Raw genomic sequence first — 26,139 nt, 5'->3', positions numbered from 1 at the left:
GGGGAGAGAAGCGGGGGGGGTCCCTGCTCCTGCTGCCCGGCCGGATCGCTGCTTTGGGGAGGCAGGCGGAGAGTCCACGCGGGGGCTAGGGGCTGGGTGCTGCCTTTTGCTCTCTTGTGGGCTGCACTGTTATTAATTTGTTTCCCCTTAAAGGAGGTAGGGGCGGTGATGAGTTGTCTCAGCCGATCACTTTGAGCTGGTGGCTTCCTCTCTCCGTGCCGGGTCTGGTTTTCTCTCTCCCGGAGACTTGCAGCAGTAGTAGGTTGCGTTGTTGTTGCTGTTTTAAAGGAAGGATCCAACACACAGCCCCCCCCACACAAGGGCTGTAATGCTCAGCGCCGGGTTCATGTACTCAACACTGCCACTACCTGACACGACAGCGGCAGTGTTGGGGGCAGGGGAGAAAAGCCAGAGAAAAGAAATAGACAGAGAGGGGGAAGAGAAAACCAGATTAGTTCTGTTTACCCCACCACCACAACGCGGGCACAGAGATTTCAGCCCCAGAGATTTATTTTAAATAATGGCATGCACGGACCATGCTCCTGTGACCTAGGATTGCTTATACACTGCTTTCTGGTGGGGAGGGGATTATTACAGTCTTGGGGGGCCAGGCCTTACACACAGGAGTCAGTTGTTACTCGCATGAGTGATCCTATTGAAAACAATAAGGGTGAGTGAGGACTAAACAGGTGGAGCCTTTACTTAGAAATGTGCATGCCCATGAAATTTCATAAGCCTAAAATACCTTAGGTTCCTCCACATTAGGGTTTTCTTATTTTATGGAATTACATGGGATACCCCATCCTGTTTAGATGGTGCCATGTGTCTTAAGAGCTAGGCTACAGCCCACCTGCAAAGGATCAGGGTGTATAAAGGGAGCAATGATACAAGGAGCTTCTCCCCTTTGTACCAGCATGCAGGCACCAGCCACAAGGACAGCCCTTACAGTCCCCTGAGTGCGGAGACTACCTGAGGCTAGTTACCTGAAATAGTGTGATCCATCCCCATCGGGCACAGGGGTGTGTGCATGCTATACACCCCCTTCAGAGTGTAGCAGTCCGGGGGCTTCCTTAGAAGTCCCTCCATCTGAGAGCTCCAGCTGGATGGTGAGCTTCCACTTGTCCTGTAAGGCACAGTCGAGCCTGGAATCATTTTCAGCCCAGTGTACACATAATCAATGATCTACAGGCTAGATTGTAAGTGTCTTTTTGTCATACGGAGCCTGTATAACACCTAAGACCAGGGGTCCTGGTCTGAGACTAGGGCTCTAGGAGCTATAGTAATACAAATAATAACAATAGACCAGTCAATACCTCTCTGCTGTCTCTCGTTTCTCCTTATGCATGAGGAAAAGCTCCCAGATAAAGTCCGAACATCTGCTACTTTACGTGCTTTCAAATCCTTCCTAAAGAACTCACCTCTGCCATGATGTCTACCAAACTCCAGCCAGATGACAAACTGTCACTATCTTTTTTCCCTTCTGTTCTTTTCCAACTTCTTTTCCTCCCACCTCTAACCAATACAAAACAAGCAAGCAATCCAGAAAGGGTTGAGCTGGAAATATTAAAATGAAAAGAAAAAAAACCTGAGATTTTATGTCTCATGAAACACAACTAGTTTTAACATTTCTTGGCAGGAAATTGAAATCTTTCATGGCATGGACATTTTGCCACCGACATGTGGGTTTTGAGAATTTTTGGCAGGTAAACTTCCTGAGCAAAAAAAAAAAAAAAAATCAACCCGCTCTATTAACCATCATCACCCCTATTTTACAGATAGGAAAACTGAGACACAGAGAGACGAAGTGACTTGTCCAGCCTGGTTCAGTGAGTCAGCAGTAGAGCTGGTCTGGAATTTTTTGACGAAACATGAATGTGATTCTACTGTGCTTCAGGCAAGGTTATTTCCAGTAGATATAGAGAAGCATTGATTTCATACAAAGCTCCAGTGAGACCTCCTCTGGAATACTGTGTGCAACTCTGGTGACCAATCTTCAAGAAAGATTAATTCAAACTAGAACAGGTGCAGAGAAGGGCCACTAGGACAATCAGGGGAATGAGGGCCTATCTTACCCAAGGAAACTCAAAGAGCTTGGCTTGTTTCACCTACCAAAATGAAGGCTGAGAGGGGATCAGATTTCTCTTTATAAATGCCGGGGGGGGGAATATCAGGGAGGAAGGAGAGCTATTTAAGCTAAAGAGCAATGTTGGCACAAGAACAAATGGGTATAAACTAGACATGAAGGCTATACCTATGCCTATACCTCGTTGCCATAAGAACACAAGAATGGCCAAACTAGGTCAGACCAAAGGTCCATCTAGCCCAGTATCCTGTCTTCCAACAGTGGCCAATGCCAGGTGCTTCAGAGGGAATGAATAGAACAGGCAATCATCAAGTGATCCATCCCCTGTCACCCATTCCCAGCTTCTGGCAAACAGAGGCTAGGGACACCATCCCTGCTCATCCTGGCTAATAGCCATTGATAGATCTATCCTCCATGAATTTATCTAGTTCTTTTTTGAACCCTTTTATAGTCTTGGCCTTCACAACATCCCTGGGCAAGGAGTTCCACAGGTTGACGCTGCGTTGTGTGAAATAAATACTTCCTTTTGTTTGTTTTAAAGCTGCTGCCTATTAATTTCACTTGGTGACCCCTAGTTCTTGTGTTATGAGAAAGAGTAAATAACACCTCCTTATTTACTTTCTCCACACCATGATTTTATAGACCTCTGTCATATCCCCCTTAGTCATTTCTTTTCCAAGTTGAAAAGTCCCAGTCTTATTAATCTCTCCTCAAATGGCAGCTGTTCCATATCCCTAATAATTTTTGTTGCCCTTTTCTGAACCTTTTCCTCTTCCAATATATCTTTTTTGAAATGGGGCAACCACATCTGCACACTATGTTCAAGATATGGGCATACCATGGATTTATATAGAGGCAATATGATATTTTCTGTCTTATCTATCCCTTTCTTAATGATTCCCAACATTCTGTTCGCTTTTTTGACACTGCCACTGCACATTGAGCGGATGTTTTCAGAGAACTATCCACAATGACTCCCAAAATCTCTTTCATGAGTGGTAACAGCTACGGGATGCCAGTGGGTGTTTTGAAGGCCAAAACTATAATGGTGTATAAAAAAGAACTAGGTAAGTTCATGGAGGATAGGTCTATCGATGGCTATTGCAAATCCCATGCTCGGAGTGTCCCTGGCCTCTGATTGCTAGAAGCTGGGAGTGGATGACAGGGGATGGATCGTTTGATGATTAGCTGTTCTGTTCTTTCCCTCTGAAGCACCTGGTATTGACCATTGTCAAAAGGATACTGGGCTAGATGGTCCATTGGTCTGACCCAGTGTGGCCATTCTTCTGTTCTTATGCATAAGTTTAGGCTAGAAATTAGAAGGTTTCTAATCATTAGAGAAGTAAAGTTCTAGAAGAGCCTCCTGATAGGAGTAATGGGGGCAAACAACCTAACTAGTTTGAAGATGGAGCTTGATGACTTTGTACACAGGATTATATGATGGGGCTGTTTGTGATGGCAGGGGACTGGACCCAATGACCCAGGAGGTTCATTCCAGACCTCTGTCCCTTCTTGATATTCCCCTTTTTATACATCCAAGGATTACATTACCCCTATTATTATCTACAGCATTGCATTGAGAGCTCACGTCGAGGTTTTTCAAGGCAGAGTTCCCCATCTTGTAGATACAGCCTACACTTTTTGTTCCCATATGTATTACCTTGCCTTTGTGTGTACTGGAGTGTGACCATTTAGCCAGATGATTCAGACCACTCTGTAACAATAACCAGTTGTCCTCCTTATACATTGCCCCACCACTCTGTCATCTGCAGACTTAGCCAGCAAAAATTTTATATGATCATCTAGAGCAGTGGTTCTCAAAGCCGGTCCACCGCTTGTTCTGGGAAAGCCCCTGGCAGGCCAGACCGGTTTGTTTACCTGCCGTGTCCGCAGATTCGACCGATCGTGGCTCCCACTGGCCGCGGTTCACCACTGCAGACCAATGGGGGCTGTGGGAAGTGGCGGCCGGTACGTCCCTCGGCCCGCACTGCTTCCCGCAGCCCCCATTGGCCTGCAGCAGACGCAGCAGGTAAACAAACTGGCCAAGTCCACCAGAGGCTTTCCCTGAACAAGCGATGTCCCAAGTTTGGGAAACACAGATCTAGAGAGTTGATAAAAAAAATGTAATCGCATTGGACCAAGAACTGATCTCTGTGACACGCCGCCATTAATCATAGAAATGTAGGTCTCGAAGGGATCACGAGAAGTCACCAAGTCCAGCCCCCTGTGCTGTGACAGGACCAAGTAAACCTAAACTTTCCCTGACAGCGGTTTGTCCTCAAATGATGGGGATTCTAAAATCTCCCTTGGAAGCCTCTGCCAGAGCTTCACTACCCTTACAGTTAGAAAGTTTTTCCTAATATTTAACCTAAATCTCCTTTACTGCAGATTAAGCTCATTACTTCTTGTCTTGCCTTCGGTGGACATGGAGAGCAATCAATCACCGTCCTCTTTACAACAATCCTTAACATATTTGCAGACTTATCAGATTCCCCCCCCCCCAGTCTTCTTTCTTCAAGTCTAAACATGTCCCCCACCCCCTTTTTAACTTTTCCTACTTGGTCAGGTTTTCTAAACCTTTTATCGTTTTGTTGCTCTCCTCTGAACTCTCTCCAGTTTGACAACATCTTTCCTAAACTGTGATGCCCAGAATTGGACACTGTGCTCCTGCTGAAGCCTCACCAGTGCCAGTAGAGTGGAACAATTGCCTCCCGCATCTTACATACGACACTCCAGTTAATACACCCCAGATTGATATTAGCCTTTTTTGCAACTGCATCTTATTGTTGATTCATATTCACTTTGTGATTCACTATAACCCCCAGATCCTTTTCAGCAGTAATGTCACTAGACAATTATTCCCCATTTTGTAACTCTGCATTTGATTGTTCCTTCCTAAGTGAAGTACTTTGCACTTGTCTTTATTAATGGTTTTTCTCCCTGATATCTCCCCATTAATAACTATATTTTGAGATATGTTGGTGAGTTTTTATCTATCTAATGTGTGCTCTGTTAATTAATAGCAAGTTTTTTTTTCAGTCTCGATGTCATATGGTACTAGATCAAATGCCTTGGAGAAATCAAGTATACTATATCCACACCGTTGCCTTTATCAACCAAACCTGTAATCTTGTCCAAAAAACAAAACAAAAAAAACAGGTTTGACAGGACCTATTTTCCAGGAAACCATGTTGACTGGCATTAATTATATTTTTAGCCTCCTTTGCAACCTACCCCCAAGATATACAAGAGGTCAGACTAGACGATTTAACGGCAGTGACACCAGTTAGGGGAAGCTATGGAGGGCGAACGCGCTACCCTACCCACGTTTTTAGCGCTTGCTCAAAGTTCCATAAGCCGCAGAACCAGGGGGGCCATGGGCCGACCAGTTTTAAGCAGCAGTCCTGTACTAAGTCAGTACAGCTGCTGCCAGCACATTCTGGAACTTCACTCCTGCTTCACGGTTGCAATGCCACTGAAATTTGAACCAGCTGCCGCTCCATAGACACAGAGGGGTACCCAGGCCAAATTTCAGTGTGTGGCATAATGATCTGGTCACAGGGATTCAACTGCATTGAATTTGGGCCTGCCACCCTTCTGTCGAGATGGAGGAGGGGTTGGGCACATGGTGGTATGACCTGGCACACAGTGCAAATGGTGTTGCAACCTGGGAGTCTGTTCTTGTATGGCAGAGCGCAGGGGAGTCTGCAGAGAACTTGACTCCTGGTGGCACTGGCTCATGCACTGTGTGTGTGTGAGAGAGAGAGAGGGGAGACTCCACAGCCAAGCGAGACCTGGAGTCCCTGTGGGAGGAGGTAGGGGGATGAGTGGGGACCAAAACATGGGTTCTGCCAGGAGACCAGAACTTGCCCTTCACCTCCCAAGAAATATCTGTTTAAGGATCCTTTCTGGCCTAAAAATCTATTAACATGAATCTATAAAGCTGTAGAAGAAATTTAGGCAGAATCACATAAGTACCAATGTAGAAATGTGGCAGAGACAATAGGATTAATATACCTAAACTTGTGAACAGTGCCATGAGATAATTACTGATCAGATTTGAACTATTTCTATTTAAAATTTTTAATGATCCAATTATAGCAGGAACAATGCCATGTGACTTAGTTGGATCAATCACACACTATGAAAAATGAATAGCCAATAGTTAAAGTGAATGGTTCACTGGCAAACCAGAAACTGAAGTTTGGTTACATAAATTAGGTGGGAAAACTACTTTGGAACAACAATTTTTAGGTTTGGCTCATGAATGATTTACCAAAGGAAGAAATAGTGCTCATGTACTACACTGATGTGCAATATTACAAAACCTTAACACAGAAAATGATAAATTTGGCAATGAACATTATTTGCACCGAATAATTTGACTCTGTCTCTATCTTTAAGCAAGTATCAGCGGGGTAGCCATGTGGGTTTTTTACCCAAGAAAGCTTATGCCTAGATCAATCTGTTAGTCTTTAAGGTGTCACTAGACTCCTCGTTACCTTTAAGCAAGGTCATCTCAAACATTTATTTCCCCACAACTACTCTGCGTGCTAGCCAAATTATAGTAATTAATAATAAATATTCACCTCTGTAAAGTAGATGATTGAAAGTTTCAAAATGTGATCATGACAAGTAGAGAACAATACTCCTCAGGATGAAGTTCCAGGTGACTAACCATTGCTAAAATGCATGAACCTTTTGGATTTTCACAAATAGATTCATAGTAGCCCGAACAACTACTATTATGATCTCGCAAACATTTTACAGAGGTGCCTACCCAGTAATTATCCAAGAATCACTTTATTACTCCACCAGCTCCTGTTTTAAGTCTCATCTGAGAGATGGCATCATTAGCAGCACCCTGGACAACTATGCAGGGACATTGGATTAGTATTGATTCAAAGAGAAGAGTGCCACCTACTGAATTGTCACCATCATTTCCTGGAACATCTGGGTTTGCCACCCAGGAACTGGGCAGGCCCAGTGTTGGTTAATTTAGGAGTGTTGACAAGGTGGTATAGCTGTAGAATATAGGGGTGAGAATTCCTCCTAGCCCCTATAGTTTGATATTAGAGAGGCACTCAGGCAGGTGTTGAATACATAGGACTGGACAGATTAAGAATTCTCAGGGTTGTGAATATTTCCCTAATAATGCAGCCCAGAGGATGGCAGGAATCAGCCCCGTTCATCTACTGCTCTACTGATTCTATATTGCCATTTTGTACACCTGCTCAAGCTCCCCACCCCAAAGCAGGTGGCTAGGGAGGGGTAGGGAACTGGCAAAATCCTGGCTCCAGATCTCTAAAACACTAACCAGCACAGCTGAGCTGGCATGATAGTAGAGCAATTTGCTGCTGGTATAGACCAGGAACAAATTAATACAACCCAGAGCAAGGGGGAAAGAGAAAGACAATTGTATCTCTAGGGCACAGTGCCTTCCAGGTCTGTCTAGGTAGTCTAGGTACAATCTAGCGAGAATAAGTATTAGAGACATCTTTTATTTGGCAATAGAATGCCCAATGTCAGGCTAACACAGTCTAGACTGATCAGGGTCTGGATGCAGTACACTCTAAGGTTAACAAATTCTGCATAACCTCAGCTGTCTGTTAACCATAGGCTGGTTATGCATCCCTCGCCAAATTCAGCCATGCCATAGGAACATACAACAGCCATTGAAGTCAGTAACAGCTGCATCAAACTTGAGCCAAGGCTGAACCTGTTCCTGTCCTGGCAATGAGAATGCCATTTGGCCAGCAAAGCTGACTGTGATTTGTTCACTAAACCCTGGGGTTGGAGATCTGTAGTGCAGCTTTTTGACCAGCGACTCTCTTGTCTGGGGCTGAGTAGACAAAACTTCTTTATTGTCACTCTGGCTTTCAGAACTCAAAGGGTAGTCTGTTCAGTGCCTTCCAGTTGGCTTCCCCATGACCTGAAACCCTGTTTAAACCAAAACGTATTCCCCCAAGACCTTTGGATAAAGAGGGTGCACAGTCAGCATCCTTAGTATTCCACATTAGCTATCCATGTCTAATATTGCTTTTGAATATGCCTCGATCTCTCTGAGTTAGTATAACATGCCTCTCTCCTCCTTTCTCACCCCATCTTTCCCGTCTCCTCCACACCTGTAATTTTTTTCTTGTAGTGCACTGTGGCTTAATGTATATGACCCGCTGCCCCCAGCTGGATAGATTGCAGACCACATGTCTCCGTCCACATAATCCTCTAGTAACTGGTTTATAAAGAGGATTAAAGCCTTAAAGAGTTGCTGTTATAAAGTTAGGCTTGACACTTCAGTTTTGAAAAAAAGATAAAGAGGGTTGTTCAAAACCTAACAACAAAAGAGTTGTTTTCATGTAATTTAAACATCACCAATCCCCCTCCCCCAAACAGGATTTTTGTTTAAGATTTAAAATGCTACTCCACACAGAGTTTATAGACCAAGTGCTACAACACTTGCTAATAAATGAGCACCAGGAAGTGATACTGGCCAATTAGTTTCATTGTCCAAGCTGAGTGAAATGCAAAATGTAAATCAAACAGCATCAATAGGAAAAAGTATTTGACAGGGAACAGGAGTTTCAGAATGAATCTATCTAAAGAACTTACATGGTCCCCAGTACCAAAGTATCTGATAGCCTCACACATTTTTAATGTATTTGTTCTTGCAATACCCCCGAGAGATACGGAAGTGCTGTTATCCCCATTTTTCAGATGGGGAAAGTGAGGCACAGAGGATTGGGGCCTAAGTGAATTGCATAATGCCACATAGGGAGTCTGTGGTGAAGCAAGAAGTTGAACCTATGCTTCCCAAGGACTAGACTACTGCACTAACCACTAGACCATCTTTCCTCTCTATGATGTACATACTTGGAATGAAATACACACCACATATAGTTTAAACTGCAGAAACAGCTGAAGTAAGAAAGATACATTTTTAACTTTTTCTTCAATTTTAGGAAGATCTGCATCTCAGCTGCATTACATAATATAAACACAGCAGAAAACTTTTTACTGAGAGACAAGCTAAAAATACATGGATTTTTTTTCCCTATCAGATCTCCTGTTCCCAAATTATACTTGCCTTACATCAAACCCCAGAAAGCTGGCATAGAACAAATTGTCCTATGTAAATTACAAGTTTTGTTCCTGAATGACAGCAGTCCACAAAGATGGGCTAATTCCAAAGGAAGACAAGCAAAGATTGTGTCATAACCAGTAACCTGACCTTGATAAGTTTAAATTGCCGTTGAGTTGTGATTGGGTATTTTATAGATCTGCCTATATGTCTCCATAATACTATACAAAGAAATAATAACTAAATATGGTGTGTAACTGTGATTAAAGTTGGGTGAAATTTTAAAACAGAACTATATTTTGTGAACAGTGCAGATTTGGTGACCCAAACATTTCTCAAATTTGTGTCAGTTTCACCAAATTGTTTTGGTTTAAAAATAAATAAGTCTGAAAAATATTTAACCATTTTGTTTTGACATTTTCAAAATGAAATGTTTTCATTTTTCAGTTTGAAATGATGTGTTTGAAAATTTCCTTTCATTCTATTAAAAATTATCAAAAATATTTTAAGAAAGTCAGAATCAAATAGAAACATTTTGTTGTTGCCAGAACAAAACATTCTGTCTGAGCCAAAATTAACTTTTTTTTTTTTTTAAAAAAAACAAAACCCTTTTTGATTTGCCAAAAACAATTCACTTTCTGTTCAACCTGCAATCAGGATGTTTTTCTCTCTCTCTCTCTCTCTCTCTCTCTCTCTTTTTTCTTTCTTTCTTTTTTTTTTTTTTTGAATTATCAGAAAACTGAAAAATCTGCTATTCAACCCGCTCTACTGGTGACACCTTCAAATTCTGTCCACTGCACCTGTATACTGAGAGGACTTGTGCCTGTGTGCAGAGACAGGAAGTGGAGCTATTTTGTTCACCTGGCTGCTGTAGCCTGTAGTGAGGAGACGCACATACAATGCTCTCTCATAAAGACCTTATTTTTGTGCTTTTTGGTTACTGTTTTTCTTAAACTGAAATGAATAATTGAGACAGAAAGCACAATAATTGTTGGTCTTTGTGGATGAGAAAGGGAGAGAATGAATGTGAATTGGTGTGAACGGCTGTAAAATTTGCATTGCCATAGGTTTGAGATGATCACATCACTCCTGAATGACAGAACCAGGGCTGAGTTGATGGAGATCTCCTCTAACAACTGCCAATAAACCTTTATAGCTCCCTGCAGCTTCATTTTTTTCCCCCTTGCACTACATATGTTCATTTTTGTCCTGAAATTTGTTTTCAGTCCCCATCTGTTATTTCCCATTTGTAGTAATTTAGTTACTATGGAAATGACGACATCATTCATAGGGGTGGAGCTTAGTACAATGTAAAGTCAGTTTCCTATAGAGCATGGTTTGCAACCTATAAAACTGGTTGGAGAAATGTAGCAGTTTGTGTGATAGCTTTTCATGTTCATGTATGGAATAAAATACTTTTATGTGTGCACGCATCTGCGAGTCAGGCTGTGTGTGTTACATGCATGTTGTATTTGTATGAGTTGCACCCCTGACTTATGGCACGAAGAGTCTTTTCCTTGAATCTTTCATGTGGCAAGTTGGCCTTTGTCTGGACAGGTCCTACTGAGAGAAACTTTGGAATCATTTGATTTGTCAAATGGGTCAGTGAGGGTGGATAACTAGGAGGTGTTAATCTTATAGCATTAATACTATCAAGAATAATGAGAGGTGTTAATGTTAGGGCAGAGCCAGTCATGTGGCTTTGTTGTCAGGTGACATGTCTAATGTCACTTTCCCTGTGCTCTGGGAGGTGGCTTTTGCTTTAGAACTATGCCACATAACAAATTACTCACGGTCAACGATGGTCCGGAATAACAACAATATAGACACAAATGTACATGTCCACAACACTTTTCATCCCAACAAACCATACAAATTAGGGACCTCCTTGCTCACAGTGAGTAGTACCTTACTCTAGGATAACTTTATGGTGCTTTAATGGCAATAAACTCCTAGAGCAAGCTTCTACCCGGTGTCAGCAAAGGTGGTGGAAGCTGGCAGTATATACTGTACAGTATATAATACACCACCACTGACATGGAGCCATATCTAGAGGGCTATTGGATTTTGGCAAAGGACACTAGGACAAACCTTGTTCTTGCAGCAAATGCCATGGGATCTTTCCGACATACATTCAAAGCACATATGAACTTGGAAGCAAGGTCTTGTATAATAATGAAATCACCCCATGCTTATATGCCTGAAGACAGTTTGCATATTCAGTGGGTGCCTGCCTGTTAAACAAAGAATGTTGCCACTCCTGAAATTCTTCACCATGTTCTGTTTATTTAATCAGGCGTGTGCGTAACTCCTTCGCTGCTGCAGGGCAGCGTATAAATCATGAGAATCATGAGAATGCAGTGTTGTAGCCATGTCCATGTTGGACCCAGGATACTAGAGAGACAAGGTGGGTGAGGTAATATCTTGTATTGGACCAACTTCTGTTGGTGAGAGAGGCAAGCTTTTGAGCTATACAGAGCTCTTCTTCAGATCTGGGAGAAGTACTCCAAGTGTCACAGCTAAATACAAAGTGGAGCAGATTATTTCGCATAGGTAGTTAGTACATATTCTAAGGGACTATTCGAGGTGGAGTGGCCCAAACAAATTCCTGAGTTCATGATGTCCATTTCCCTCATACTTTGGAATAAGAGGTATTTCACAGCTCTGAGACAGGGCCTGATTCTATTAATCTGTCTTCGGGTTTTATACTGCTACCCATCACCATAATATCTGGGAGCCTTCCACATAAAATTGATAGCAATAACGAAGTCCCCAGTGAACGTCATGGAGTCTGCCTCCTCTCCCATTTTGGGATATAAACTGTGCTTGTTTTGCTTGCTTGGGTTTTTAGGTCGGTTGGTTGATTTGTTTGAGGGTGGTTTTAGTTTCAAAGGGTATGTCAGTGTTGCAAGAGTCAGTCTAATGATGGAAAGGCTTTTTCAAAGAGGAAGGGTTTTGCAATATTTCCTATGGTACCCTCTGGAAGTTCATTCAATATCCCCTCACCTGACCCTCCTTTGTCTCCTCTCATGCACTTTATGAACTGCATTGTCCTGGAGGAGAGCCTATCTTCTAGTTGTCCTTTATGGTCAGATGCCACTACAGGAGATGATGGTGGAATCTGCATGCCATAACGAGTGGTCAGCATTGACAGTCGTTAATCACTCTTGTTACCGACCCAATCATCTGCCCACCAGGTTTTGACTTGCCAAGGCACCTGTGGCCATCCCTGAACCGGTTTCAAACAAGACAGGGTAATTGTGTGGCCAGTCTTTTCAAATGGGCTCTCTCGAACAACCCATGATGTAGATGCAGTCAACTTCAGACTATGTTGCATATTCTTGATGAGTGCCTGCTGACCTGCTTCGATGGCGGGCTACCGGCTCTTCCCCGGCTGCTGACGATGCTATAAGATGGCTGGGCACACTGCACATATGCTTATGACGGGGTGGGGAGAGATGGCTCAGTGGTTTGAGCATTGGCCTGCTAAACCTAGGATTGTGAGTTCAATCCTTGAGGGGGCCATTTAGGGATCTGGGCAAAAATTGGGGATTGGTCCTGCTTTGAGCAGGGGGTTGGACTAGATGACCTCCTGAGGTCCCTTTCAACCCTGATAGTCTATGATTCTATGACAGCAGTAAAAACAATAACTGTAGGATATTAAATTGTGTTCTGAGAAGAAAGTGTGTGTTCATATAATCACAGACCTCATATTGTCACCCTACGCACAAAAGGGCAGAATTAAGGTTGCATGGGCATTCCATGACTTTTATATGTTTAATTGGATAACCTTGATGTTCTCTTACCGTATTGTTGTATGATATATCCGTGAATATGACCTGGCTGGTTCTGTGCCTGCCTGCTGCTGGCTAGAATCAGAACTGCTCAACAACACGGCATGGGCCTTATTGTAAAGGCTAAAGGAGACTTTGAAGCAGGAGCAGCTAAATTCTAGCTGGTTAGCATGTGTAGCAGAGCAGCAAATATGATAAGGGGGTGTAGCAGACAGAGCATTCACCGCTGCGGCACTTCCTGCTGGTCATCCGGGAATTAGCTCTTTCCAGCACTCGGATCACCACCTGCTGGCCGGTGTCCCTCCCAGACTCCGGTGCCCCTTATCTTGGGGTGCTACCCCGCAGCCATGTCCCCTCACTCTGGGTCTCCCCTCCCAGGGGAACCCCCTCCCCCATGCCCACCTTGCCTCAGTGGCTACTACCCGTCGACATCTAGCCCCTTTTCTCTGGGGCAGACTGCAGTCTGTAATGGCCACTCATCACTGGCAAGGGGGTTGGACCTGCTGCCTTTCTTGGCCCAGCTGTCTCTCTGCAGCCCCAGTACCTCCTTTGGCCTTCAGCAAGGCCTCAGCCTGGGGACTCGCCAGGCCAGAGCTCCCCAGCTCTGCCTGCCCTTCCCCAACCCTGCTCTGCCTCAGGTACCCTGTGCTCCTTCAGGCAGCTAAGTCCTTCCCACTCCAAAGCTGGAGTAGGACTGACCCAACGCCTCACTTAGCCCTTATATCAGGGCCAGCTGTGGCCTGATTGGGTGCGGCCCCAGCTGTGGCTGCTCTTAACCCCTTTTCTAATTGGGTCCCAGCCACAGCCCTCTCCAAGGGCTGCTTTTAACCCCTGCTCTCCTGGAGAGGGACAGCCGCCCCACTGCAGGTGGCTAAGGATTTGTTACTGTATATCTGTCTGTGAACACATGCACACACGCTGATCCACATCTGCTTAGCTGTTGGGCTTAAAGTCATCTGGGAACAACACTGCTGAATTTGTGATGCCCAACAATTTAACGTCGCTAGTTTATTGATCAATGTATCATACTTAATATGGTCCCCATTACCATAGTATCTGAGAGCCTCACAGTCCTTAATGTATTTATCCGCACAAACTCCTGAGAGGTAGGGATGACAGAGTGTTAGTGTTTTGGACATCTTCTTTCAACACATTGATAATGCTATGTAGGGTGACCAGATGTCCCGATTTTATGGGGACAGGCCCAGTTTTGGGGTCTTTTTCTTCTATAGGCTCCTATTACCCTGCTGTCTGGTCACCCTAATGCTATGGGTTCTTTGAAGGGCATGGGAAGTGTTGACTGTGTATAACATAGCAGAGTATTTTGCATGGATTGAAGCCGTCAGTAGCCAGCCATCTGTGCAGCTGCACCAGTTCATCCCCTAACGTAGAAGGCAAAGTTGCTACTTGCACTGGCAACGTTTACCTCAGGTTCAAGCAGGGTTGAGGCTCCAGCACTGCACAGAAGGGTCTACATTAGGTGTATACAAAGGAGGGACCTTCACAACCCCTTGGACAGTCCTTGAATTCCGGACAGTCTTCCTTCTCTGCCGACGGGTTGTTTGCCCCAGTGTCTTTCCACCCCTTTCCCTCAGACCCACACTCTCCTTCATAGTTCTTCACCCAACCCTTCACCCCCTCCTACATATTTCTGAAATCTATATCCCCACCCCTCTTTCCTCATCCCTTTCTTCCTATTTTAGTTCTCTTGCTCCTTCGACTCATTTCTACCTTCCCCCTCACATCACCCTAGCTGCTGTAACATATTAAAAACACACCAAAAAACACTTCCAACTAGTGTGATATTTGCCACGGGGACCCTAACTGCTGCTCTCATCTGAGGTAACCTGCTTCTCATGCCTATCACTTGCTTCATATTTAGTAGAGCTGGTTGAAAAATGGGATTTTCTGCTCTTTGGCAAAATCGGACATTTCAAAATATGTTTTAATTCCGAATCAGAACAAAAAGACAAAACTGCTTGCAGAAAAGAAATTCTAAAATAGGTTGATTTAGAAAATATCAAACATTGAGTTTTGATACTGTTGAAACATTATGATATAAAATAGTAAATATATATATATATGTAATATTAAAATTCATATTCTAAAATAAAAGTCAAAATGAAATTAATCAAAATGATAAAATGGAAACACTTCTTCTTCCTTATTGAACCAATTTGTTTGACATTTTACCGGTGAATATGTCCCATGAAATGTTTCAATTTTGCTGAAGCTGCATTTTCTGTCAGAAAACTTTAGCATCAAATTTTTTTGACTAGCTCTAACATTTAGATTTGAAGCACTTTAGGAGAGGGACTGTCTCTTCTTGCTTGTGGGCACAGCATCCAGCACAATGGGGCCCCAATCCTGAAGGGAACCACCAAGGCATGACTGTAATACAAATAATAAATGAATGGGGAAGGGAATGGATGGGGTCGCCATTTCAGGAGGGCCAGGCAAGTTCATCTGCCTATTTAGGGCCAGAATTTCAAGAGCACTCAGGCTCATTTTTAGGTACCTAAGTGTGGGGCTTGATTTTCAAAACAGCTCGGAATGTGGTGTGCAAAACACCTTTTAAAATTTGGCCGTTCGCATCACAGCTGGAGCTGCTGGTTGAGGAGAACCTAAGGGGAGTGGAACTCCTTTGAAAATCTAGCTCCAAATGTGTGTGCTGCGTTCTTTTGAAAATTCTGTCATTAAAGGCTAGCTGGGAATGGCCCAAGCATCACTATTTTATTATCATTATTATTTCCATTACCATTGTGTCTACAGGCCTCAACCAGCATTGTGGCTCCACTGCGCAAGGTGCTGTACAAACACATAGTAAGAGAGAATTCCAGCAACAAAGAGTTTGCAATCTGAATGCACAAGACAGGCAAAGAATAGGTAAAGGGAAGCAGTTTACAAGCGGGGGACTGAGGCACAGAGAATTGAAGTGACTTGCCCAAGGGCACATGGGAAGTCTGTGGCAGAGCTACGAATTGAACTCAGAGCCATAGCCATAATCCTAGACCATCCTTCCACTCACCTTCATGTGACATCATGCCCCCCAATGGCACTGCCAGCACCAAGAACTCAAATGTCAGAGCAGACAAACCCACATCGACCTATCAGATTTATACCCAACTACTTGCAAAATCCATTCCCCATGGGCATTCCCCCATGACATGTATATACATTATGGCACCATTGCTTGTCAGCAGAGAAGAGCGCACATATAAAAAAAATACCCTGACAGTAACTGGTGCGGGACTCCCTCTTTAATCATGTTCAGGCTCATACAACATCATCACCTCTGTCAGTGTTCAAATCTCTTCTGACTTTTCCCAGGGCCCTTCCATGTCCTTTCCCTCCCCTCCCCCCTGACAAATCTGTGATCCTGGGTGACCCAGCTCACTTTACACCTTGGCCCAATGACAACCAGAGGAGTGGAGGGTGGAATATGATAACCTTCTACATGGATATCACAAGTGAAAACAGGGAGGGTGGACTAAGAGGGGAAAGCGGCTGGAGAAATGAGATGGAACAGTGCAAAGGAAAGTTTAGACTGACTATCAAGATAAAATTACTCACAGGGCATTCTCTTAGACAGCAAGATGCATTAGGTCTCAATTACTGACACTGCGATTGATTTAACTATACAGTTACTGACAGCAATACAGCTACTGGACTGTCAAATCATCTCCCAATGAAAGTGGTAGAAGTCTGATCCCAGGAGACATTTAAAACTGAACAGGACAAATCACTTCGAAACACACTATTGGGGCTAATCCTGATGGCAGTTGGGGGATACACAAGATGGGTAACTTCCAAGTTGGCATTGCACTGGACTGTTATACCCAATAAGCCCTACATTGTTGCAAGATCCTGGGAAAAATCTTTGGAAGCGCCTAAGTGACTTAGCAGCTGTCATGTTTCTGTACCAGGTATGGACTAGCTACAGAGCTTGCTTACACACACCAGATGTGTTCATCGTAAGATCCTTTAGTGCTCTTCCAGGTATACCCGAAGTTCGTTCAGATAAGGTATTTTACACACAGGGCTACCTAGTTGCTGAACAATATAATACAGATTAGCATCCTGTTACATCTCCTCATTTCAGTTCTACATTCCTTCCTTCCATCTACAATATTTACACTATCTATTTACACTATCAGACTGTCTTTGAGTTTCAGTACACATCAGACTGTTAAGTGTCTCTGAACCGTACTGTTTTTCACAACCTGAATGCATAACAATTTGGTCATTTAGCTGTCCATTAGTTGCAACAACCGGCTGAGGTCGGTTTGGTATCCTTGAGTTGTCGTCTTCTTATTCTGCATCTGCCATCTGTAGAGTTTACTCTGTTCATTGTTCTTTCTGAGTGTAAGGGGACTGTTGCCCCTTTACTAACATTCAGTGGGGGTGTTTTGGGGTTGGCTAGCTCCCAGTACTAAAAGGGGAAGGGTCTATGGGAAATCAGGACTCTGAGACTGATAGTCCCCAGGAACAATGGGGAGAGGCCCATGCTCCAGGTCAGCCTGAATGACAGGGCGGGCAGGTTAATCAGGGAGTCAGGAGGCCAGGGAGGTCCCGTCTCCTATGTGAGCTGGATTTGCCTGGGTCAGACAGAGTGGGGCTGAGCTAAGGAGAAAGCAGGGCCCCAAGCTAAGCTGGGAAGCAGAGCTGTGCCAGATCCAGAGGGACCAGAAAAGCAGCCCAGAGAGAGCAGACCCTGTCCTGGGAGCAGGGCTGCAGCAACCAGAGCCAGAGGGGCCAGAAGAGCACCCCAGGAAGCAGGTCAGTGCTGGGAGCAGAGTCACAGAAGCAACCTGCAGAGCAGACCTGTCCTGGGAGCAGAGCTGCAGCAACCAGAGGCAGAGGGGCCAGAGAAGCAGACCAGGGAGCTGGAGGCAGAGCAGCAGCAGCACAGAGACCGAGTGGTGGAGCTGGGGCTGGAGCAGTCCAGAGCTGGGTGCGGTGAGCAGCTGGGGAGACCGAGGGGACCCTGGGCAGTGGTCCCAGCACAGGGAGACGCCTCAGCCAAGAGGCTCTGCAGGCCAGGATTGGATTGTAACCCCGACAGGATGGGGGCGACACTGGGAAGAAGGGTCCTACCACTTAGAGCCTGAGAGCGTGCGGCCACCACCAGAGCGAGTGTCCAACCCGCAGCATCCCTGCAGCACAGCCAGGGCCTGAGCAGGAGGCCTGGGACTTACAAGGAACAGACTGTGAACTGCCCTGACGTTCCAGAGACCCTGTTTGTGATGTTCCCTGCCACAGAGCGGGGTGATGTGTTTCCTTTAACCTTTCTCATTTTCCCTTATTCTTTTTAAAATTAATTGTTGATTAAATAACTTGCATTTGCTTTAACTTGTATGTAATGGTCAGTGGGTCAGAGAAGTGCGCAGTGCAGAGAGAGTACCCTGGAGTGGGGACACCCTAGCCCCTGTCCTAGGTGACCACAGCGAGCCCCCCCGGAATCCTGGGCCCAGCCTTGTTGGGGTTACGAGGACTCTGCCAGACAGGAAAGTGGAAGGGGAGTCCTCAAGGGCAGGGAGGCCACTGGGTAAAGGAAGTGGGAGCGAGGATTCAGATCCTTTCGCTAGCCCACTTCACCGAGGTAGTGCAGAAGCCAGGAAAGTTCCCCACAAGACTGGGACTGTTCCCCCGCTTACATGAGAAACAAACTGTAGATGTCGACAGTTGCTGTTGAACTCTGCACTCTTGGTCTCGATCACACATGATCTGGGCACTGAATTCATTTGCGTCTATGAGAGCTGGAGTTGTGGACCCTTTTTCTCCATCCAGTTTAACAGGAATGTGGTCACCAGGTTCTAGATGTGGCAGTTCTCTGAGTGACATCTGTTGTAAAAGTGTTCATAATCTCTTTTATCTGATTTGGCTACTCTCTTCATGTCTGTTCACTTTGGAGACAGATACTTTTCCAAAGTTGGTACAGTGCTTCTGAGTTATTCATAGATTCATAGATATTTAGGCCAGAAGGGACCATTATGATCATCTAGTCTGACCTCCTGCACAATGCAGGCCACAGAATTTCACCCACCACTCCTAAAAGTTATCATCCCATCAGGAGTTGTGCTGACTATATCCAGTGGCAACTATTGGTGTTGATCTGTAACTCTGAAGAGCAAGGAATGGATCATCCTGTTGTAGGATTTACTTGGTTTCTGTACAGCTCTATCAGCTTCTCCATTTGCTTGTGAGTAATGTGGGCTGCTATTAATATGATCAAAATCATATTTTGTTCAGAATGACTTAAATCACGCTGCAGTGAATTGTGATCCATTGTCCATCATTAGTTGTCCTGGAATACCAAAGCAAGCAGAATTGCATTTCAGTTTCTTGATAACGCTGTGACATGTTTTGTTTTTCAAGTACATTACTAATATATACACCTGGAAAAACAGTCCACAACGACCAGGTAATGATGTCTTCTGAATTCACATAAATCTGCAGCTGGCCTTTTCCAAGGTCTGTCTGGTAAAGATGTTGTTATTAAAGGTTCTTTGTGTTGTGTTGGTCTGTTAATTCTGCAGTGTTCACCTGCAGATACTTTATTCTTTATGTCTTTGCTGATGCTCGGCCACCGCACTGACTGGTTGGTCCATTCATGGCTTTTAGTTAATCCCTGAAGTCCTTGATGGAAGAGGTTTAGGATTTCTCCTCTCATTTTGTTTGAAATTATAATGCAATTGTTTTTAATCATGAGTCCATCTGACTCATTGTTCACGCACCACAAAGTAGTGTCTTGCAACTTCCTTAGTGTCCCTTAGATATTTCGGCCAGCCACCCCCAATATAACTTAGAATGTCCTGAACTTGCGTGTCTGTTGAGAATGCCTTTTGTAGTCTTTTTCCTGACACTGATCTATATGTATCCACAGCATCTGTGTATGCCTTTATGTCATCTTTGGGCTCATGGGTAGTTGAGTGCAATGCTATGCTCCATGATGCTAACAGATTTTTCCCAGGATCATATCTAGCAATTGGGTTAAATCACATTAATCTTAGCAATAGACGTTGGCATCATAGCGGTGCTGGATCCAGGTCTTTTCCATTGATGAAGGTTATAAGCAGATTATGGTCTGTTATCAGTGTAAACAAATCCAGTCCACACAGATATCTGTAGAAGTTCTCACATGCTCATACCCTTGTCAGGCACCCCTTTTAAGTGTGTGCATATCAATTTTCTGCTTCTGTAAGTGTTCGAGAGCAAAACATAACTGCCTTCAACTCCGAGCTGTGTTGTTGCAATATTAAACACCTAGGCCATAGCTGCTTGTATCCATACTGACCATTGTGGGTTTGCTCACATCACAGTACTTGAGAACTGGAGTTGTTGAGATTATTTATTTACTAAAAAGAAAAGGAGTACTTGTGGCACCTTAGAGACTAACCAATTTATTTGAGCATAAGCATCCAATGAAGTGAGCTGTAGCTCACGAAAGCTTATGCTCAAATAAATTGGTTAGTCTCTAAGGTGCCACAAGTACTCCTTTTCTTTTTGCGAATACAGACTAACACGGCTGTTACTCTGAAACCTATTTATTTACTGTTTTGAAGGCAATGTCTTGAGTTGGCCCCCATAGCCAAGATATGTTGGACATTGATAGTTCATTCAGTAGTTTTGTCACTGTAGAAAGGTCTTGTAGGTATTGACCAAGTTACCATCCCCAGCATACGTCCAGCTCTGGTACATTAGTTGGTGCATTCAATTCTCAAATTGCTTTTATTTTCTCAGGGTTAGGACTAATTCTAATATTTGTTTATTGTCTGTCCCAAAAACTCAATTTGCGGTAGGTGGAAAATACATTTTTACTCATTTAGCTTCAGTCCAGACTGACTGATTAGGCTTGGGACTTCATTGTGGGTTTTGTTGCATTCTTCCATTGAAGATCCATATATCAGAATGCCATGACAACTGCAATTCCAGTTGTGTTTCTTAATATTCTGCCGTCTTTCTTTGGAAAATTTACAGTGCTCTGGTAATCACAAAAGTTAATCTTTGAAAGCAAAATCTCCCAAAGGATGTGATAAAAATACTCAGGTTAGCACTTTCTTTGGCTAAAGGAAAGTGACAGAATCCTCTAGAGGCATCCAGCTTGTACAACTGTAGCTCCTTTCACTTTGGGGAGGAAGTCATACAGTTTGGGAGGATATATTTGTCTCTCACAACTGCTTCATTAAGTCTTTTAAGATCCACACAGATTCCTATTTTTCCATTTTTCTTTATAACCGGTATCACCAGGGCACACCATGCTGTTGGCTCAGAGACTTTTTTGATTATGCCTATCTGCTCCATTCTCTCTAACTCAGTTTCCACTTTATGAAGTAATGGGATATGGGTCCTGTGAGGTGTACGTATGCTATATGGTTCAGCATTGTCTCTTAAGGTTATTTGTACTGGATCTCCTTTCAAAAGTCCAATATCACCAAATAGTCCATCAAGTTCTTCCACCTTTCTCATTAGGCTCAGCATGGCTAGCATGCTGTGGCTGAGGAGGCTGTTAGTCTGTGGTCCTTTGATCACATACACTCTAAATACACTCTAATTTTTGTCTTTGTTTCTGTGTGAACTGGCCCATGCAGCTCAGAATACCTCCAGGACTAATCAAAGCTGTGTCAAGTGACTTCAGCTCTGGAGAGGTTAAAGGTGATTGTAAATCCCTTATGAGATGAATGTGGCATCAATTCTTGAGTCATTTTTAAAGTCCACAGTCTTGCCACGAGTATTCAGTTTCACTCTCCAGGCAGACTCTATATCATCACAAGTGATAGATCCAAGACATAATGACTCTTGATTGTCTGCATTATGAGTTAACTTCCTGACAGCTTTGATGCGACAAACAGCTGCAAAATGTCCATATTTCATGCATTTATTGCATTGTGTGCCTCTGGCAGGACATGTGTCATTTCTTGGGATAAGACTTTTTCCACACCTTGTGCATGTAGGCTGGAATTGTCCCTCTTAGCCTGGGAATTCTCTCTCTGGAAAACTCTCTGGAGTTTCATGATAATGACTTAACACTCAAGCGTCTGTTTACAGTTTCTAAGATAGTTTTAGTTTTTTCAAGTTTACCAAGTTGTTCTAGGTTTCACTGTCTCACCAGCTCAGACTGCTTTGCTCTCTGTAGAGCTGTGGCTAGTGTTAAATCTCTCTTCAGTTGTAGCAGCTGTGAAAGGCTTTATCTGATAATCAGTAACCAGCCTCTGTCTGATATTTTATGTTTTGCATTCTCAAAACCAGTTTTCAGCCAATGTATGCAGAGTGCTTATAAAACATTCAACATTTCCCCCTGGTTCTTGAATTCCCTGGTGGAACAATGCTCTTTCATAAACCACATTTCTCTGAGGTATGAAGTAGGCATCAAACATAGCCAGAACCCTTTCATAGTCATCTTTGTGACTGTCTTCAGTAAAGTCAAAGAATGTAAAGATATGTTCTGCTTCCTTCCCCATAGCATTAAGTAATGAAGATACTTGATTATCATCAGTTTCCTTATGGAGCTTGGTAGCAATGCAAAATCTTGATTCCATCTGTCCATTCTGAAGGTTTGTCAAAGCGGAAGTTCTCTGGGGAAGTGGTTCTCAACCTTTCCAGAGTACAGTACCCACTGCAGGAGTCTTGCATACCCCCAAGTTTCACCTCACTTAAAAACTAGTTGCTTACAAAATCAGATATAAAAATACAAAGGTGTCACAGCCCACTATTTCTGAAAAATTGCTTCTTTTCTCATTTTTACATATAATAAAATAAATCAATTGGAATATAAATATTGAACTTACATTTCAGTGTATGGTATATAGAGCAGTATAAACAAGTCACTGTCGGTATGAAATTTTAGTTTGTACTGACTTTGGTAGAGCTTTTTATGTAGCCTGTGATAAAACTAGGCAAATGTCTAGATGAGTTGATGTACCCCCTGGAAGACCTCTAAATATCCAGAGGGGTACATGTGCCCCTGGTTGAGAACCACTGCTCTGGGGCATTAAAGAGTGGCATTTTAATGAGTCCTGCAACCTTTGTTGTTGTTTTCCTTCTATTTCTGTTGTTAGTTTACTCCTGACACCATGTTATGTTCCTGTACCAGATATGGACTGGCTACAGAGCTTGCTTATACAAATCAGATGTTTTCACCATAAATTACTTTAGTGCTCTGCCCAGCCACAGCTGAGGTTCATTTAAATAAGGTATTTTACACACAGGGCCACATAGTGGCTGGGCAGTATAATACAGATTAGCATTCCATTACAGGAGCCTAAATCACATTTTCAAAAGTAACTTAGGGGCCTACATCACATTGACTTCCACAGGATTACATTAATGCAAACTAGGAACCTTTTAGTTTGCACTGCGGTGCCCACATGGGGGAGTTACAGCATAGCACTTTGGTGTGCACTACTATTCACACCCCTGTAGTCTGAACTGTGGGGCTATGTAGACCTGCCCTTAAGCTCCTAAGTAACTTTTGAATATAGGACCTAGGCTTCTATGTCATTTAGGTACTTTTAAAAAGTGTACTTCCTGACCATGCATCTGAGTTAACATATATTGCCACCAAATACAATATATCATTGTCAAGGTTCCTCCCCCACTCTGAACTCTAGGGTACAGATGTGGGGACCTGCATGAAAACCTCCTAAGCTTACTTTTACTAGCTTGGGTTAAAACTTCCCCAAGGTACAAATTAATTTTATCCTTTGTCCTTGGAATAACCACTGCCAACACCAAACGCTAACTGGGTTTACTGGGAAACGTAGTTTGGACACGTCTTTCCCCCCAAAATCCTCCCAACCCTTGCACCCCACTTCCTGGGAAAGGTTTGGTAAAAATCCTCACCAATTTGCATAGGTGACCACAGACTCAAACCCTTGGATTTGAGAACAATGAAAAAGCATTCAGTTTTCTTACAAGAAGACTTTTAGAAATAGAAATAGAAGTAAATAGGAGTAAATGAATCACCCCTGTAAAATCAGGATGGTAGGTACCTTACAGGGTAATTAGATTCAAAACATAGAGAATCCCTCTAGACAAAACCTTAAGTTACAAAAAAGACACACAGACAGAAATAGTCATTCTATTCAGCACAATTCTTTTCTCAGCCATTTAAAGAAATCATAATCTAACGCATACCTAGCTAGATAGATTACTTACTAAAAGTTCTAAGACTCCATTCCTGTTCTATCCCCGGCAAAGCAGCATACCAACAGACACAGACCCTTTGTTTCTCTCCCTCCTCCCAGCTTTTGAAAGTATCTTGTCTCTCATTGGTCATTTTGATCAGGTGCCAGCGAGGTTACCTTTAGCTTCTTAACCCTTTACAGGTGAGAGGATTTTTCCTCTGGCCAGGAGGGATTTTAAAGGGGTTTACCCTTCCCTTTATATTTATGACACGTCCCCCAAATCTCAGCTAGGGTGAAACACTGGCTGGGATTTCTTCCTGGAGCTCTAGGAAAAACAGAGTTAATAAGACACATGCATCTCTAAATATACTACCAAGTACATAAAGACTAACAATATTTTCCACATCTCAAGGACGATTTTAACCAGTTGATTCTGGGAAACTTTCACGGGAGAGTGCATCAGCCACTTTGTTAGAAGCTCCTGAGATGTGTTGGATGTCAAAATCAAAATCTTGGAGAGCTAAACTCCACCGAAGATGTTTTTTGTTATTTTCTTTGACAGTGTGAAGCCACTTCAGTGCAGCATGGTCGGTGTGCAGGTGGAAACGCTGTCCCCAACCATATGGGCGTAGCTTTTCCAGAGCGTAGACAATGGCGTAACATTCTTTTTCACTGACCGACCAGTTGCTTTCCCTCTCAGACAGTTTTTTGCTGAGAAACACTACAGGGTGGAATTCTTGATCAGGTCCTTTCTGCATTAAAACTGCTCCCACACCACGCTCGGACGCATCTGTGGTTACTAGGAACGGTTTGTCAAAGTCTGGGGCCCTTAGTACAGGGTCAGACATGAGTGTCCCTTTAAGCTTGTTAAAGGCCTTCTGACACTTTTCGGTCCACTGAACGGCATTTGGCTGTTTCTTTTTGGTTAGGTCTGTCAGTGGGGTAGTGATTTGGCTGTATTGCGGTACAAATCGTCTGTAATAACCGGCCAAGCCTCAGAAGGATTGAACCTGTTTCTTTGACTTTGGGACAGGCCACTTTTGGATAGCATCCACTTTGGCCTGTAGGGGGCTGATAGTTCCTTGACCCACCTGGTGTCCAAGGTAAGTCACTCTGTTTAGGCCTATTTGACACTTCTTAGCCTTAACAGTTAGTCCTGCCTTCCTTATGCGCTCAAGGACTTTTTGTAGATGTTCCAGGTGGTCTGCCCAGGAATCCGAAAATATGGCCACATCGTCAAGGTAGGCAACTGCATATTCTCCTAATCCTGCTAGGAGACCATCTACAAGTCTTTGGAAGGTGGCGGGTGCATTTCACAGCCCGAAAGGGAGTACATTAAATTTATACAGCCCGAGATGTGTGGTGAAGGCTGACCTTTCCTTGGCAGATTCATCTAGCGGTACCTGCCAGTACCCCTTGGTTAAGTCCAAGGTAGAGATGAACTGGGCCCGTCCCAGTTTCTCTAATAGTTCATCTGTGCGTGGCATTGGATAGTTGTCTGGGCGAGTTACAGCATTTAGCTTACGGTAGTCCACGCAAAAACGTATTTCCCCGTCTGGTTTGGGAACTAGAACCACTGGAGATGCCCATGCACTTCCAGAGGGGCGGATTACACCCATCTGTAACATATCCTGGCTCTCCCGTTCTATAGCAGTTTTAGCTTGAGGAGACACCCGGTAAGGTTGGACTTTAATTGGGCGAGCATTACCTGTGTCAATGGAGTGGTATGCCCGTTCAGTCAGTCCTGGGGTGGCTGAGAACGTTGGCGCGTAGCTAGTGCACAGCTCCTTGATCTGCTGTCGCTGCATACGCCCAAGGGTCATGGAGAGGTTCACCTCTTCCACACCACCACCACATTTCCCTTCGTAGTAGACACCTTCAGGCCACTCAGCGTCATCTCCTCCCTGGGCTGTAAACTGACAAACCTTTAATTCTCTGGAATAAAAGGGCTTTAGAGAATTAATATGGTACACCTTAGGCTTTCGGTTGGAGGTGGGGAATGCTATGAGATAATTAACAGCTCCCAGGCGCTTCTGGACCGTGAATGGCCCCTCCCAT

General features: G+C 43.8%; 1 long non-coding RNA gene across 2 annotated transcripts in view; it reads left to right on the top strand.

Annotated features, from left to right (window-relative positions):
• The window catches only part of LOC142072097 (uncharacterized), a 176,873-nt gene that overhangs the window by 3,426 nt on the left and 147,308 nt on the right, over window positions 1-26,139 (top strand). The gene's annotated exons all lie outside the window — the stretch shown is intronic.

The sequence above is a fragment of the Caretta caretta genome, chromosome 5, assembly GCF_965140235.1.
Source record: "Caretta caretta isolate rCarCar2 chromosome 5, rCarCar1.hap1, whole genome shotgun sequence".
Classification (NCBI taxonomy): domain Eukaryota; kingdom Metazoa; phylum Chordata; order Testudines; family Cheloniidae; genus Caretta; species Caretta caretta.
Note: the sequence above shows the minus strand (reverse complement) of the source record. Positions and strands in the feature narration are given on the sequence as shown.